Raw genomic sequence first — 18,565 nt, 5'->3', positions numbered from 1 at the left:
CTGATCCCTGCTGTTTCTGTTTTTTTAACATGTACCACACTAAACAGCAAGGAGAACAGAAGTGAATTATTTATCACTGTAAAAAAAAAAAAAACTTTTTAATTTTATTCCCTCCCACCTTTCTCCTTAAGCAAACTAATGAATTTCCAACTCAGTAGTATTCCAACAGAGTTTGTATAAAAACACTGTTCTTACATATCTACCATAGCATACAACAGCAGAAAGCTTGCCCATCATTGTTATTCATCATCCATAAATTTTGAATGTGATGCAGATTACACATCTTTTAAAGCAAGTTCTCAAGCATGTTCATGGTGCAATTCATATCATAGAGTCTGCCCTGTGGACTACCTCCCTCTCATTAAAAATCATAGTATTCCTGAGGAAATCACAGTAATTGCTTACATGGAGAAGCATCTAATGGATTTTTTGCTGTCTTCTAGAGCAGTGGTTCTCAAAGCCGGTCTGCCGCTTGTTCAGGGAAAGCCCCTGGCGGGCCAGACCGGTTTGTTTACCTGCCACGTCCGCAGGTTCGGCCGATCGCAGCTCCCACTGGCCACGGTTCACCACTCCAGGCCAATGGGGGCTGCGGGAAGGGCGGCTAGCATGTCCCTTGGCCCAGTTCAGCAGCTGGAAACAAGAAGGGCCAGCAACATGTCACTAGCCAGCTCTCTGCAGACCAACAAGTAGCCCCACAAAGAACATTTAAGAATCTATTTTAAAGGAGAGATTAAGCTGTTGGAGGCAAAGCAACTCATTGATCCCCGCAATAAGCCAATTCCATTCCCACCTGCTATGACAATTTGAAATTTCACATTTTTAAGATTCTTTTGAACTCCAGAAAGCAAAAACCATGAAGGTTTTCATCTCCTGAAAGAAGTTGCTTATATAATCTATATTTGTGTGAATTACTGTTCAATTTTTCAGGTGAGAGCGCTTTGCATATTTTCACAATTCTAGGTTTTGGACTTTTTTGGGGGAGGGAGTTGGGGAGCGAAGGGGAAAAGAGAAACAAAGCAGGTCCTCATCGTGAAGCCTATCACTCCTCTTTTTTGTTTCTTTAAGCTTCTGTGTGTTGCATGACTGTAAAACTGTCATGTCAAATCCTTGTCACGTCCTGTGGGATTGTGCTCCATTCATGAGATAACCCTCCAATTGGCCAGGAAATATTCTGGCTGAATGAGCAAATTTGATGTAGCCTTAAGCAACCTAACTTATCATGAGCATTCATGCAAAACAGATATTAAAGGGGAAGGAATGTCCAAATAATTTGTTTTTTAATTAGGCAAAAAATGTAATTCTTTCTTTCATTAAAACAAAAGCCAAATGTCACTTTATCTCACTGTAAGTGCACCATCTTGCATAAGATATTAAAAATTGATTGTATTAAAGTCACACATGCTACACTCGCTTCAGTGTGGACTAGAATGAGACTTTTCACCCTCCCCCTATAAATTACTATTCTAGAATGGCACAACCTCTTTTAGAAACAGCTGTGGTACCAGAGAGTGTATGAGATCAATTCAAGGAGCCCCTTGAAATAAAACATTTAACAAGAAAAGGAGTACTTGTGGCACCTTAGAGACTAACAAATTTATTTGAGCATAAGCTTTCGAGAGCTACAGCTCACTTCATCAGATGCATTCAGTGGAAAATACAGTGGGGAGATTTATATACACAGAGAACATGAAACAATGGGTGTTACCATACACACTGTAACAAGAGTGATCAAGTAAGGTGAGCTATAACCAGCAGGAGAGCGGGATGGGGTGGGGAATCTTTTGTAGTGATAATCAAGGTGGGCCATTTCCAGCAGCTGACAAGAACGTCTGAGGAATAGTGGGGGGAGGGGGCGAATAAACATGGGGTGGCATATATCACATTGGTAGATGTGCAGGTGAACGAGCCTCTGATAGTGTGACTGATGTGATTAGGCCCTATGATGGTGTCTCCTGAATAGATATGTGGACACAGTTGGCAACAGGCTTTGTTGCAAGGTTAGGTTCCCGGGTTAGTGGTTCTGTTGTGTGACAAACACCTACAAGATCTCTATCAAGTGTTCTTACAACTACAATACCCACCTGCTGAAGTGTAGAAACAGATTGACAGAGCCAGAAGAGTACCCAGAAGTCACCTACTACAGGACAGGCCCAACAAAGAAAATAACAGAAATGCCACTAGCCATTACCTTCAGCCCCCAACTAAAACCTCTCCAATGCATCATCAAGAATCTACAACCTATCCTGAAGGACGACCCATCACTCTCACAGATCTTGGGAGACAGGCCCCCAACCTGAAGCAAATACTCACCAGCAACCACACACCACACAACAGAACCACTAACCCAGGAACCTATCCTTGCAACAAAGCCCGTTGCCAACTGTGTCCACATATCTATTCAGGGGACACCATCCTAGGGCCTAATCACATCAGCCACACTATCAGAGGCTCGTTCACCTGTGCATCTACCAATGTGATATATACCATCATGTGCCAGCAATGCCTCTCTGCCATGTACATTGGTCAAACTGGACAGTCTCTACGTAAAAGAATAAATGGACACAAATCAGACGTCAAGAATTATAACATTCAAAACCAGTCGGAGAACACGTCAATCTCTTTGGTCACTCGATTACAGACCTAAAAGTGGCAATTCTTCAACAAAAAAAAAACTTCAAAAACAGACTCCAACGAGAGACTGCTGAATTGGAATTAATTTGCAAACTGGACACAATTAACTTAGGCTTGAATAAAAACTGGGAGTGGATGGGTCATTACACAAAGTAAAACTATTTTCCTGTGTTTATTCCCTCCCTGTTCCTCAGTTCTTGTCAACTGCTGGAAATAGCCCACCTTGATTATCACTACAAAAGGCTCCTGAACCCCGGGCTCTCCTGCTGGTTATAGCTCACCTTACCTGATCACTCTCGTGATCACTCACTCAGAGTGTATGGTAACACCCATTGTTTCATGTTCTCTGTGTACATAAATCTCCCCACTGTATTTTCCACTGAATGCATCTGACGAAGTGAGCTGTAGCTCACGAAAGCTTATGCTCAAATAAATTTGTTAGTCTCTAAGGTGCCACAAGTACTCCTTTTCTTTTTGCGGATACAGACTAACACGGCTGCTACTCTGAAACCTGACATTTAACAAGATGAGTGAACATGATGTTACTGTGTGACTTTCCATCATATTCTAATTCCCAGACACAAAACCTTCATTTATTTAAAAAAAATACTAATGCAGACAAGGTTGAAAATCCATTCAAGTTGTGAATCTGAATATTAACTGAGATGCATATTCTCAGTCTTATTTTTGAAAAGCACCATAACCTCCATCCTGTATTCCTGTCCACCAACATGTGTGCGCGCGTGCGAGTGCATAAAATCATCACAAAGATTCACACTGACTGACCAGATGATAATATTTGTTAGGTTTCCATCAAACTTTCCCCTTCTGAATCAAAGTTTTACTGTATTTTAGTAACTGCACTGGGACCGAAAAGCAGGTACTCTGTAGTACAAGGAAAAATCTTGGGGATAATTTCAGTTCAGTTCACAAAGGGGATGAAGGAGGGAGATATCTCTAGGATATTTAGAGTTTATAGTGATGATCACCACAGAAGTACATCCATAGATGGAGGTCAAGATGTGCAGTGTTCTAATATATACACACAGACAGGAAGGAAGGAAGGAAGGACGGCAGGCATGCTGTGGGAGAGTGAGTTTTTAGCCAATACACTATGTAGCCTAAGATACGTAATACTGGCAACCTTTGACTGTAATAGATAGGTGAAGAGGAGATTCAGGGTTTTTTTGAGAATATTCATAAACCTTAACTGATTATTTTAAATAATATAAAGGCTTGAAATTTTTTTGTTAACATTTTTTTTATCCATTGGAATAACTTGTATTTGCAGGAACAGGACACACCTATGCCTAACTTTACTCAATGTACAGCATCAAGTGCTCTAACTCAATTGTTGACAACTTTGTATACATGCTACTTTTTTAATACAGAAAGTCAGTTATGCACATGGAACTCTCATTGCAATGAATAGGAGTTTCAGGCCAGTATGCTCAGAGCAAAGTTAACCGCTAAATGTGAATTATACAAAGCAGCATCTATCACATGCACACGAAAGTGCCCATCCTGAAGAGGAGAATCAGACATGGACTGACCCTCTCATTTTCAAAACTATCAGGCCAGCTAGACAAAGAAAAAAATACGTTTGCAGGGAAGCCAGTTTACATTTCTACAAAAAGGGAATTTTCCCCCACCTAAACTAATCCCTAGATTTTGGGGAAAATACAAAAACTTCACTCCTTGTAAGGAAAATATTTCGAGCTACAGCAGCCACACTATACCAGGCCAAACACTAAGCAAGCTATTCTGGGAGGATTGTGTGGCTGAAAAGCCACACCAACCTATGCTGATTTAAAAAAAAATCCCCCAAAATCTGATGCTTAACATGCACTCAGCAAATTCAGCTTTCATTCACGTGCAGTATAAACCCTAGACTACAGAGTGCCCTGCACAAAAAAATGAAGGACAAATAATTTAAATCTAAAAAAATGTTATATTGTTACATACTCTGTGTGTCACAATTGTATAGTGCTTAAAACTATTTTTATGGGTCCTTGTTAGGAATATGAGGGGAAGGGCAGTCTAGTGGTCAGGGTACTAACATGGGACTCAAGAGAGCCAGGTTCAGTTCCCTGCTCCACCACAGACTTCCTGAGTGACCCTGGGCAAGTTACTTAATTTCTGTGTGCCTCCGTTCCCCCTCTGTAAAATGGGGACAATCCCTATCTTGCAGACGTATTGTGAGGATAAATTCATTAGATTGTGAGACTATGGTAATGATGCCATATAAGTACTTAAGTATTTAAATACATCACTAGCTTGTAATATTATAAACCTACCAAAAAACTTTAGAGTAAAAAAATAACTGGTACAGTTACCACTCTCTGCTCAAAATATATGTCATGTAGTGCAGCCCAGTGAGGCTGCACATCAAGGCATCAGCGTGTCTTTTAACCCCCTCCTCCTCACTCCCCCAGAAACCACACAAACATAGCTCTTTCTACTGACCAGCGTACATACCTGCATTTCTTGATAATTGCAGGGGCTTAAGAGATGAACATAAGACAAGGCTGGAAAATCCCCAAATTTTAAGAACTCAATATTTGGTTTTTAAAAATTCATTCAAAAATACTTGTTTTGCACATTCCTTACTGTATTTCAAATTATTATGAACCACATCACGTCACTAAAGTGAGCAAAAATTCCACATTTCAGATAATAATGGAGTTTATTCATTTTTACACAATATCAACATTTCAGAATAGCTGTAGGAATCCTAACCAATTCAGATGAGTTTCTGTTCAAAAAACCTACAACACATAAATCAGTCGTTCTCAAACTTTTGTACTAGTGACCCCTTTCACATAGCAAGCCTCTGAGTGTGACCCCCCCTTATAAATTAAAAACACATTTTTATATATTTAACACCATCATGGATGCTGGAGGAAAAGCCGGGTTCGGGGTGGAGGCTGACAGGTCGCACCCTCCCATGTAATAACCTCGTGACCCCCTGAGGGGTCCCAATCCCCAGTTTGAGAACCCCTGACATAAATACAACTCTTTTTAGCGATTTTCACTACCATGTATAGCATTTGCACTTCCTTGACAAATCTCTCAGTACGCTACACAAACTTAAAATAAGAACCAAAAAAAACCCCTGTAACATTGATTCTGAAATGTACTGTATACAAATCCAAGCAGAAGCTTCAAAAAATTAGATAGACGAGCAAAGCATCATATTTATAAAAAGGATTTATGCAAAATCCAGTTAGGGTTGTGTTTTTTGTTGTTGTTTGGGGTTGGTTTTTTTTGTTTTGTTTTGTTTTTAAGATTTTGGATTATTTAATCCTTGTTTATCACTAATTCCTTTCAACATTAAAATTTGATCATCTCTTCCTATGTAACACAGCAGAAAGTGAACAGCTAGCTTGCGTTACAAAGCATTTTTAAAGGCCCCAAACAAATGGAAACAACAAAGCTGTGAAAATGTTAAACATTTGAACAAAATGAAAACAATGGATTCAAAAGAAACTGATAAATTAATAATACTTTTCATTTCTATAATGCCTTTTATCAGAGGATCTCAAAACACTCTTCTAATATTAATGAATTTAGCCTCAATATCCCCAGGACTTTACCAAGACTACAAAGGGGATCTGTGGCAAAATACAAATTAGGTCTCCTGACTCCTTGTGTTGCACATTCTCCATACTATATTAGTGGTGCTTTTCTCACATACAACTACTAAAAGACTACAAACATGGGACCACAGGTTTATGTAACTTGTGGATTTGGAGATTAAAAACTAAAAGAGAAAAAGCCTTAAAACAGGATATCAAACCAAACAAGAATATACACAATGAAACCTCCATCAAAGATCACCTCAAGTCTGAACTGAACAAGAAGTTCCCCAAAAGTATCCCTGAGGTTTTCTTAATTCTCAGAATAGATAAAGGTCATCTCTATTAGTAAGTTGAAATGTAATGATTCTTTGAGGCTGGTTTAATTGTATTCCTATTTTTAAAAAAACACAAACCTACCTTGATTACAGAATTTTCTTCATAATCCCTTCATGATAACATAGTGAAATTAACTGAGACCTGTACTTTATCGCTCTCTTTAAGATAAGAGTCCACATGAAGACAAGTAACTTCTCTGGTTCTTAATACATCCAGCACTATGCTGATGAGAGAGAATAAAATCTCTTGTCTAGAAAACACTGTCAACATCCACCAAATCCTTCAGATTAATGCACCAACCACATTATTTGTAATCTGTTTCAAGCTTCTTACAATGTTCCGGGTGAGTACCAGAGAAACAAATCTGAGCTGCTGATCTGAAAAACAGAAATCACCGTACTTTTTTTTTTTTTTTTTGCCCTTGCCAGTACTACACTAATTTGACAATCATTAATGTTAACATTCTTGCACCACATGGATATGGAATCCTTATGTAGATAAAGGATTCGATCTCAACAATGCTCACATAAGCGGAAGTTCAGTGGAGATCAGTTAGAATTTTGCCCGTGCAAGGCCTAAAGAATTGAGCTCAAAGTGTGTCTTTTTTTTTTTTTAAGTGTGAATGTAAGCACTGGCTTCTGCAAGAGAAAGTCATCAGCTTCTAAAATACTACATCACAAATTTTTTTCATTCTAAATCACAACAGAAATATGAATATCTACATTAAACTACATTGTTCTGAAGCAGAAGTCTAGCTCTGAGAAAGGATTAAAAGGTTAATTTTTAGTATTAAGATGGAAGATCACCACCATTTAATACCCCAAGAAGATGCCCACTTTTACCATGTGATTATTACTCAATGACATATACTCACTGCCAAATATTTTTTTAACTGATAGTCGTTAAAAATAGAACTGGATGTTAAAAACACCTTCATGTTGTCAGTATAACAATTTATATATTACTTTTTCTATTAACATAATTGGGAATTTCTCCTACCCTGGATTCACAGCCTGAGAAAAAACAACCCCTGGAGACAAACAAATACATTATTGAATATGTAAGAACACCACTTATACAGCTCTTTACATCTTTTAAGTGCTTTATCAATACTGACTAATATTAGGGTTCAATATTGCTCCTATCGAAGTCAATGACAAAAATCAATGACCTCAATGGGAGCATGTTTGGGACCACAATTAATTGTTATAAACGCAGATGTGGTAGAGTTCAGTTAAGAGAAGCACGTTCTGTAATTGCACTTTAAGGCCCCAGTTAAACAAAGTATTTAAGCATGTGTGCCTAATTTTAAACCTGTAACCCCACTGAAGTTATTCAAGTGATCAAAGTTAGGCATGTGATTAAGTATCTTGCTGAATAAGAGCCTAAGTTTCCTTAGTGATGATTCAGGTAGACAATATTTATGTGCTGTCTTAAATTTACATGTTCTGTCCCATGTATTCCTGTTGTAACAAGAAAATCACCAGGTTTCTTAAACAGTAGTCTCCATTCTATACAATTTTTGCCAATTAACCTCCAGGGCACCTTTCTATAATGAGAATGGGCCAGAAGTCTTCTAAATTAATTGATTAAAAATCTGTGTTTGAGAGCCTTTGAAGTAGGCACAGTTAATAATTAAATCTAAATGAAGAGTTCATCAATCTGAAAATTATTTCAGCCATCTTCCATCTCTGTCGCTCAAGCTACCAGTTAATGGAGTATTTCACAAAAACAATCTAACACGTAGTATGTCTTTGCTAATATTTCACATCTAAATGACAGAGAGCTATGACTAACTGGAGCAAAAGGGATTTTACTTCATAGTCTGTATTCTTCCTGTAATGTTCTCCTGATCTGCCTTGCCTTGCATCCACTCATCCCCTTATTCTTTTTCTTAACTTCTCTCTCTCTTCTGGCTCTTTCCCTTCTCAATTCAAGCATGCTTTAGTCTCTGCCATCTTAAAAAAAACCCACACTTGTCCCCACTTGCCTCTCCAACCACTGCCCCTTCTCCCTTTCATCTCTAAGCCCATTAAATGCATGGTGTACAATAGCTGTCTGAACTTCCTCCCCTCCAATCCCATCCTAGACCCTCTCCAATCCAGCTTTCACCATTTGCCCTGCTCTGAAACCACTCTCACCAAAGTCTATAATGACCTCTTTTTAGCCAAATCTCAGAAGCAGTACTCCATCTTTATCTTTCTTGGCCTGTCAGCTGCCCGACACTGGTGACCATGCTCCTCTTCTTGAAATCTTCTCCTTCCTTGGCTTCTGTGACTCCATCCTATTCTGTATAACTTCTCCTTTAGCATGTCCTTTGGAGGATCCTCCTCACCTCTCCTCCAACTCTCTAGGGTTTCACAGGGCTCTGTCCTTGGTCCTCTTCTTATCTCTTTCTGTCCAAACTAAAATCTCAGCTGATTTCTCAGACACCAACCCATCAACATCTAGCCATCAGCTCAAACTCAACATGGGCTAAAACAGAGCTCTTAGTTAATCCACACACACACCACAAGCTCTCTGTGTTAGCTTCAACACTACCATCCTTCCTGTCACACAAGCCCATAATCTGTGCATCATCTTCAACTCAGACCTCTCTCCAGGTCCTCACATATGGGCTAAGTATAAATCTGGCAGATTCTTTTTATATAACATCTCTAAGATGCAACCTTTCTTATCCATCAACACACAAAAAACCCCTTACCCACGCTCTCATCATCTTGATTACCGCAACATCCTTTTCTCTGGCCTTGACAAATGCAGTCTTCTTGCCCCACTCATGTTCACTCAGAATGCTGCTGCAAAGATCGTTTTCCTAGCCTGTTGCTTAGCCATGTCACCACCTCTCTAAGTCCTCTACTGGCTCCCACTTCTCTATCACATCGAACAATCTGCTAGTCTTCACTTGCTTCACAACCTATCCCCACCCCACGTACCATCTCTCATTTGCTAGCAAAACACTGATTCCCACCTCCAAATGGCCCATTATGCTGGCCTCCACAACCCATTTTTTAAATTTTCAGTCAAGCGCCTTTATGCTTTCTCCCATGGTGCTCCTCAGACTTGATACGAGTGCCCCATAAATATCCAGAAAATTACCCCATTATCCACCTGCAAATCCCTCCTCAAAACTCTCCTTTGCTGTGATGTCTCCAGAAAACATGACAACAGTTAAGCTGATAGTTGCCTATCAATGCTGACCAATGTGGTCTCTTTGGGTATGTCTAAACAGCAATTAAACACCCATAAATGGCCTGTGTCAGCTGATTCAAGCTTGCAGGGGGAGGGCTGCAGGGCTGTTTAATTATAGTATCGACGTTCGGACTCAGGACCTCCCCCCACAGGGTCTCAGAGCTCCACAAGCCCAAGTCCTGCAAGCCTGAGTCAGCTGACAAACCAGCCATGGGTGTTTAATTACAGTGTAGACTTGCTCATTATTTCCTTGTATTTCCCCATTGGTCTGTAACCATATGTTATCTCTTGTAAGCTCCTTGGGGCAGGAACTTTTTTTTGTTCTGTGACAGTATAGCACCTTGTACAAAGGAGTCCTAGGCCATGACTAGTGCTCCTTGGTGCTCCATAATACAAATAATAAACAACAAAAGCCAGTGAGGAAAGTAGATAACTATAGTCTCTCTGTTACAGATGGAGCAATGTGATGGGGTTGGTTATATCCCTATATCCTGTATCTGTGTGATATGTTTCTTCTTCCTCATTGCTTGCAGCCCCTACTGTCCAGATCGCTTCGCAATTTGGTTCTATCTTCTCTGTTTTTGCCATTGCAACATCTGACAAAGCCATAAAGCAGTACACAAGGGGCTAACAGGATTTGGTTTTTTCGTTTGTTTTTAAGTAAAGGTGATCTTGAGTGCTTAAGAGTCCCTATAAGAATCCCTGACTTGACTATAACTAGCAGGAACCATCAATGCTTGGAGATTCCAGATGTTTCACTATTGTGATAGAAATACCAAAGTAGCACCACATACCAGTTTGGAAACTGCTGCTTTTAAAAGTTGCGCTTTAAAAAAAAAATATATATATATATATTATAGTTTGCAGTTCAAATTTGTGGTAAGTTTGTAATCAAGCAGGGTAAGTGAGGGAAAGGTAATCACTGCAAAACAACTAATCTGACAGCTTCATTTTCATATGTGCTAAGTTTCAACACGAAGTTGCCACACATCCTGCAGGACAACTATGCAGTGCCACTCTTCACATTAACACAGAATATCCCCTGAAGCAGGAAACAGCTGCAGAGACTGAAACAGAGAATACAGCCTGTCATAAAATAAAGGGAAGGTTAACCACCTTTCTATATACAGTGCTATAAAATCCCTCCTGGCCAGAGGCAAAACCCTTTCACCTGTAAAGGGTTAAGAAGCTAAGACAACCTCGCTGGCACCTGACCAAAATGACCAATGAGGAGATAAGAGGGAGGGGGAAACAAAGGGGTTCGTCTGTCTGGGTGATGCTTTTGCCAGGAACAGATCAGGAATGCAGTCTCAGAACTTCTGTTAGTTAGTAAGTAATCTAGCTAGAAATGTGTTAGATTTCCTTTTGTTTAATGGCTGGTAAAATAAGTTGTGCTGAATGGAATGTATATTCCTGTTTTTGTGTCTTTTTGTAACTTAAGGTTTTGCCTAGAGGGATTCTCTATGTTTTGAATCTGATTACCCTGTAAGGTATTTACCATCCTGATTTTACAGAGGTGATTCTTTTACCTTTTCTTTAATTAAAATTCTTCTTTTAAGAACCCGATTGATTGTTCATTGTTCTTAAGATCCAAGGGTTTGGGTCTGTGTTCACCTGTACAAACTGGTGAGGATTCTTATCAAACCTTCCCCAGGAAAGGGGGTATAGGGCTTGGGGGGATATTTTGGGGGAAGACATCTCCAAGTGGGCTCTTTCCCTGTTCTTTGTTTAACACGCTTGGTGGTGGCAGCATAGGGTTCAAGGACAAGGCAAAGTTTGTACCTATGACTCATCATTACTGCTAGCCATTGGTTTCAATGGATTATTTGTATATGGTGTCAATAACTTATATTCTCATTAATAAAGAGATAAATGTGGCTCAAGAACTTGAATGGCTAAAGATTTTATTTTAAGAACATAATTCAATTGAGTTAGCATTCCTAAAACTCTAGTTCAATACTCATTCTGTAAGTATCACATTAAGAATAATAAGAATTTGAAACATACTGTAGCTGAAGTATGGCACTCTTCAGAACAGTACTAGACAAATACCTGTGACATTATTATTATAGTCACTCCTATAGGTTGACAGGTAGGTAAAATATTGTGTTAAAGAGAGAACTGAATCTGAAAGTTATCATTTGTACACATTGAAAATATTGGTGTTCCCCAGGGACCAGGACTGATGGTGTCCAATGTATTTATTAATGATCAAAAAAACAAGATGAATTGCATGGCACTCAGATACGATGATGATGAGATCCATTTAAAACAAGATGACAAAATTTGCTAGCAACACAACTATTTAGATTAATCAAAAGTAGGGAGGATCAGGAACTCCAGAAGAATTTAAGCAAGCCTACGTAACTGGGTAGCAAAGAAAGAGAAGGTAGTTTAAAAGATAAAAGGAAAGACATATGAGAAGGAAGCCAGAGACACCAGCCATTGCGTCCAAAGAGGACTGTGCAATCAGTGGCATGAAATACATTGCACTTAGGCAGAGAGAATAAACATGACGAGGAAACCACTGCCAGCAGAGCAGAGGTGGTCCCAGACCATTCTGACAGGAGTAGTTTCAGGTTATAGTATCACAGGGATCAGCTAAAAGACAAATACTTTATAGCAATAGGCTGGAAGCAAATAAGATGTTAGGCTTAAGCAGAGGATATAGAATACTACAGAAGAATTTATAATGCCCCTACTGAACACCAAAGATACAAGCTGATGGATCAACCACACCCCTCATTTGGAACCAGAAATATGCAATCAGACAGCAGCAGAGACCAAAAAAAACATTTAAAAAAGCAAATACAGTACAGTACTGTGTTAAATGTAAACTACTAAGAAAATAAAGGAAAAGTTTAAAAAAATTTGAAAAGGTAAAGAAACTGTTTCTATGCTTGTTTCATTTAAATTAAGATGCTTAAAAGCAGCATTTTTCTTCTGCGTAGTAAAGCCCTATTAAGTCAATGTTCAGTTGTAAACTTTTGAAGAACAACCATAACGTTTTGTTCAGAGTTACGGACAACCTCCATTCCTGAGGTATTCATAACTCTGAGGTTCTATTGAACATTTGCACCTTTAATGCTGTATTGTATTGTTGTCCTTTTGTTTCAAGGATCACATAATGTAAGAAAGGTAGAAGTGAAACATGAGTAGGAACAAACACTCATGAAGTGTCTACACTAGTGTTTACAAAAATGTTAGTTAACATTTGTTAACTGCCAACCATTTAACATGTTACAACACAAACAAAAACTCTAGACAAGACTGATGATAATCTGTTTGTTTGGTAGGTGAAAGGAATTCATATACAATCCTCTCCCTACTATATCCCAACTTTCTCTTCATTATTCATCCTGGAACTCTCCTAGAGTCCCACACTCCTTTGTGGGTGTCCGATGCTCCCTTTCCCAAGCCTGTGTCTTGTATCACTTCTTCAAGCTACCCCGACATTTCATAATTGTTTAACCTCTCCTGGTCCCATTCCAGGGTGAAGATGGGCTCTCAAGCTACAAAGTATCCTCAGACATTCAAAAATGATTGTACGGTTTAAGTTAGAGCAGAGCTGAGACCCCCTTCCCTGCAAGGCTACAGCTGCTCATTTGCACTTAGGGGATGGCTTTAAGCAGCTGAAGCATGCTGCATAAACCACTGCTCAAAACAAGGTACTGTAGTACACGGACTATCAGTCTGTTCCAATATCAGCTTTACCAACTCTCATGATTTTCTCTCTAGTCTTGTGATTATTTGGTATTTTTATTAAAGCTCCAGTTTCTGGAATCAGATTTTTAACCAGAGAATCTTTGTTTTCATTAAAAAAGTTAAAAGTTTCTAGCCCTTAAGCCTTCAGAGAGAAGCTGGACATCATGAACCCTAAAATGCCAATACCATAACGCCAAAAAAAAAAAAATCCTGTATTTTTGGAATTTCATGATTTCTAAGCCAATCTCAGAATTTTTGAGCCCTCCTTTGGGCTGGCAATGCTGCAATATGGCAGTGGTTACGCTGCTGCTGTGATGAACAACTAATACGCACTTGAGGCTCTCTGATGAAGTTTTTTTTTTTAATCAATTTAGAAATCACCCAAGTTCCAATAGAAGGGTAAGTTTATTGGTTAATTTCCACCAAAGCTTTGATAACTGCCATTCACTAAAAAGTATTTATCCTCTAAACTCCCTTGCTGAGTGTGTGTAGAATTACAAAGAGCCAGACAACTGATTTGTCTTCTAGTAACACATCAGAATGTACTAATAAAACACCTGTCACGTGTGACAGCCTGTGTACAAAAGTATAAACTAACTATGGTTAGTACAGCATTCGATACTGGCCCCTGAAGTTATAATGGTAAATAATCACTTCTATGTGAAGTTTTCAAATAAGACACATTCTTCTAGCACTGCTCCAGGAGCAATTTGATTGATTTGATGACGGCTCCACCCTTCCTAGTTATGTAAATTTCCCCCCCCCCCCAACGATTGCACAGGATTAAAGAAACTTGATAAAACGTGTTAATGAAGCATATCTGTCACCTTTATTTTATTTGACTTCATGAAAGCTAGCAAATACCAACAGCAGTGTCAAGTTCTGTTCATCCTTACCCAGAGCTGGCAATTGGAGCCATGCAAGCACAGGGGTCTGCCCACATGGATGCAATTGGAGGACCTGGTCCCATGTTACTACAATATGAACCTCTTATTAAAGTCTCATTTTACTATTAAAACTACATAGCAGCCATAAAGGAGACAGATAAAACTACACTATTTGGTAGTACAAGCAAAGACGTAGAATACTAAATGACAGTTCATTATAAAGTCCACTCACTAGACTCATAGCACAAGGGGTTCAATTTTTATTCATAAAAAATAAAATTCCCAATTATTTTCAAAATACAGAAAAAAATAAGTTAGTCCTGTCTGTTCTCACTAATTCTGGAATAATTTTAAGGCAGCCTTGAAAGTCTCTTACTTTTGAGAAGACTGAGGGAATACATTCCAGGGAGATATTTAAAATCTCTCTTACTGAAACTGACTCTCAGTTTGAGAGCTCCGAATACCACAAAATGTCAACTTTATTATTTGTAGTCACTAAGTAAGTGTTGGGTATATTCTGTCATTTAAAAAAAAAAAGTTAGTATGCACAAACAAAACCGCAAGGATGCCAGACAATAGTTACCCAGGCATAACTATCCTTTTGTGCCTTCCACTTCAGTAGTTTTTAAAAGGGTGCAAGGGGGGAGAAGTTATCCAGTCCCTCTGCATTGAGAATGGCTTATACCCATAATGACATTCCTCAGAGCAAGAGTTTGGTTTTTGTTTTCTTAATTTACAAACAACTTTATTACCAACTCAATGTTACAATGTGAACACACCAAGGGCCATGCACGGATAACAAAAAGTTCCAGAGATGAGTATGTACCTCACATTATTAAAAGCACGCAAGCTATTATCTGCCCCAAATTTTACATTTCATAGACCACAACAGGATGACTAATACTTTTTGGAATTTACTGACTGATAAGATTTGATGACTAGGTTACAACTTTGGGGGAAGGGGAGAAAGCACTTTTCTATGCCAGGGTGAAGGAATGGGGCACGCACACAGTCAAATTACCAAGCTTCTCAAAATATATACAAGCAAAGGAGCTCAAAATACAGTAAAGTTAAAGTCTGTTTCATTTTAGATCCAAAACTATTAATATTTTAAAACACTTGCCACTATAGTCAGTAATACCTGTGAGTGAGCTCTGTAGACACTCCTACTACACCAAACCCTATTACATTTAAGAAGTGATACAAATGAAGTGTGGTTGTACTCTGAAGAATTACTCTGCAAAAGTGTCATCATGAGACTCCATACTTGTCTCTCAATGATTCCAGATCAGTTATAGTCTCTCTCTCTCTCTCTATATATATATATACACATAACTAAGTGCCAGCCCGGTATACTCAAGTAGGTTCTTTCCAATTTGCAACTCACTAGTAATAAAAATTCTGCAGCCCAAATTCTGCCCTCAGAAATACCTGTGCAACCTTACCTTACATTAGCTTGCACAAATGAAACCGGATAATCAATTCTGTTGACAGACAAGCAAGAAGAGACTCAAGCTTACTCTTTCTGAGTTGTATATTCTTTAGAGTGCTAACAGGAGTAAAAAGATAGCAGATATGACTCAATACACACTTGAAGCAGATTAATGGGTAAATTGCCAGTTTATATACTTTTCAAAGGAGAACTTCTCTGTGTAGAAGTCGTTAACAAGTGCTCTAAAGGCAACCTTTGAACCACATTTGACTATTTGTTGGAGAGATTGAGGAGATTAAGTGGAGAAGGTACATTTTGAAAAGTGTTCACTATTCTGTCAGATACATATGGGCTCCCTATGTAACTAAGTGACTTTGGTACTTTTGCTTCCCTAAACAACGGAGACTAGGTAGGGTCACATTGGGGGAAAACGTAATATTAAACACAAGTAATGCCCACAGTTCCAAAGTATCAGGAGGTTTCTACAAAAATGATCAGCAATAAAATAACTATTGTTCAAACAAATAGCTATCATTAGGCTTCAGAGTTAACACAATTTGAGATTAACTGAAGAGTTTACACCTCTTTCAGACATACTGTTTCCAACTAATTGAGATAATGGATAAATTCACATTCATGAAGTTTTTGTTGTAACCATTAAATTAATAAACCAGAAATAATTTTAACTGAAAGTTTAAATTATACAGAAGCTGATGAAGCAACCCAGAAAAAAGCGTTGGTACAGTCAAGGCTTGGAATAACAAACTGACAATGTACTCAGTTTCTGTATTAAAAGGTTGGGGCGAGGGGGGAGAGGTACTGACTACAGTGATCTCCAGTAACCCTTTACCAATCATTCAGTGGAGCAACACTGATTTCATTACGCTGATCATCCTACCATGACAAATACACCAATTAAAAACTGGAATAGATATACCACACTTCAGTAAACAGTGATGTATAATATACCAAAGTGAATACCTGTGTTTACAGGCAGTAGGTAAGAGAAGGGGAAAAAAAGTTGGACACAAAAACAGAAAGAACAAGCAGTATCAACTAGATAATACTACCTCCCACAGTTGACTCATTTTTTTCAGTGTGCACATGGCTAAGGAGGGGCAGAGGGAAAGGAATCAAAGCTCATAAGACTTCTAAAATGGCAGTTTCCTATTTGGTGTTATTTTTAAAGACTGGTTTTATTGAGCACTTTACTCTTCAGATATAGTAATTAAAAATAAGTATAATGTATATTACACCTGAGATTTCCTTTAAGGTTGGTAAAAGCCATTGCTCTAAATCTGGCTTCCATGGAGTCATGCCACTTTTCCTCAAGCTGATTTGGCCCTCTACAAGAGGACAATAAGGCCAGACCAGCATAAGTTCTAGCCAAGACCTCTCTTTGCTTTATCAATGATGGCTCATGACAAAGTAAAACATTTTGCTGCGGGGCAGACAAAACACATCCCTCAAAGGTCCATTGTACAATATACACCCTTCACAAAAACCGCCTGGCTGCATCAAATAGTTTGGGCTAGAGATGTGGCCATTTCCTTAGAGCAAAGATAAACTTACATAAAACTTTAGCAGTATGCAACATCCACCCCCCCAGGTGTTAGGGTGGATCCAAGTCCTGTGCAAAAGTAACAAGCTGTAGTGCAGCAGCTGACAAACCTAGCACACCTCCCTCATCTAGGTTAGGAAGTTTCCGGGAGGGGGGAACGGGGACGGAGAGGGTTTTAAGGCAGGGTGTAGAGCCCTCTTTACAATGAAGGATTTTGCTGTGTTTGACTAAGGCCTTTACAGTCGCCCTTGTTTATTCCCACCCATCCAAAAGTGACCTCCATTGATTTTTACTGCTACACCTTGAAATCGCTGCCTTTGCCTAACCCCAACCCTTTAATTCACAGGCAGCTGGGGAGAGGGCTCCACGCAGCAGCACCCCGTGCCCCCGTCCCCCGGATTTCCGCGAGGCGGCGGCAGCCCAGGAGGGGGTGGCCGAGCCAGAGGAGGAACAGGCCAAAGAGCAGGGCCGAGAGCCCTTGGGGGGCAGGGAGGCCCGCACACACCTGGTGCGATGGCCCAGCCTGGGGGACGGGAAGACCAGCAGCGCAGCCTCCCCCGTGCCCCGGCCAGCGCCTTGCCTCCACCTTACTGGCAGGGAGACGCGGCGCCCCCGGCTGCTGGCCGGCCGCGGAGGAGGCCGGGCGGCCGCCTCGCGGCTCAACCCTCCGCGCCAGGCCCGGATGAGGGGGGAGGAGGCTGGGAGGCCACCGCGGCAGCCAGGTTAGCGCGAGCCCCCCCCGCAGTCGCTGCTCACTCACCTCGGCCGGCCCTTGCCGCTGGGAGCGCGGCGGCGGGGCTGGGCGCGCGGGTCGGGGAATGAATGGAGGCTGCAGCGCCCGGCTTCCCCAGCAGCGTCCCGCGTCTCACCTTCTGCCTCCCTCAGCGCCGCTGCCCGGCGCCTGAGCAGCTCGTCCCGGCTGCCCCCCCCGCTCCGGCTCCCTTCCCCTCCCCTCTGACGCACTGGCTCTGCAACGCCTCGAGCATCGCCCACCCTCGGCTCCCCGGCGCGCGGGGTACCCAGGGCAGCCGCCGCCTCTCTCCCCGCCCGCAAAGGCGGGCGCAAAACAGCGAGACTTCGGGACTAAAGCAAGCCGCCTTCGCACAGCAGCAGCGGGGCTGAGCCTCCCTTCTTTACCGAGCATGGGGCAGGGCTGGTGAACGACAATACTGGACTAACAGACTTATCCGTGTTTAGTTGTTGTGTTTTTCTTTCCAAAAGACACCGCAGGATCCTGCAA

The 18,565-nt window shown here is 40.5% G+C and overlaps 1 protein-coding gene across 2 annotated transcripts in view; it reads right to left on the bottom strand.

The window, feature by feature from the left end:
• Nucleotides 1–18,228, bottom strand: part of FAM169A (family with sequence similarity 169 member A) — a 63,850-nt gene extending 45,622 nt beyond the window's left edge. For both annotated transcript variants that reach the window (XM_074952719.1, XM_074952720.1), the window contains exon 1: nt 18,086–18,228. The gene's annotated coding sequence lies outside the window, so the exon portion shown is untranslated. The remainder of the gene's footprint in view (nt 1–18,085) is intronic.
• Between the last annotated feature and the right edge of the window lie 337 nt (nt 18,229–18,565).

This window comes from Natator depressus, chromosome 5, assembly GCF_965152275.1.
Source record: "Natator depressus isolate rNatDep1 chromosome 5, rNatDep2.hap1, whole genome shotgun sequence".
NCBI classification, from domain to species: Eukaryota; Metazoa; Chordata; order Testudines; family Cheloniidae; genus Natator; species Natator depressus.
Note: the sequence above shows the minus strand (reverse complement) of the source record. Positions and strands in the feature narration are given on the sequence as shown.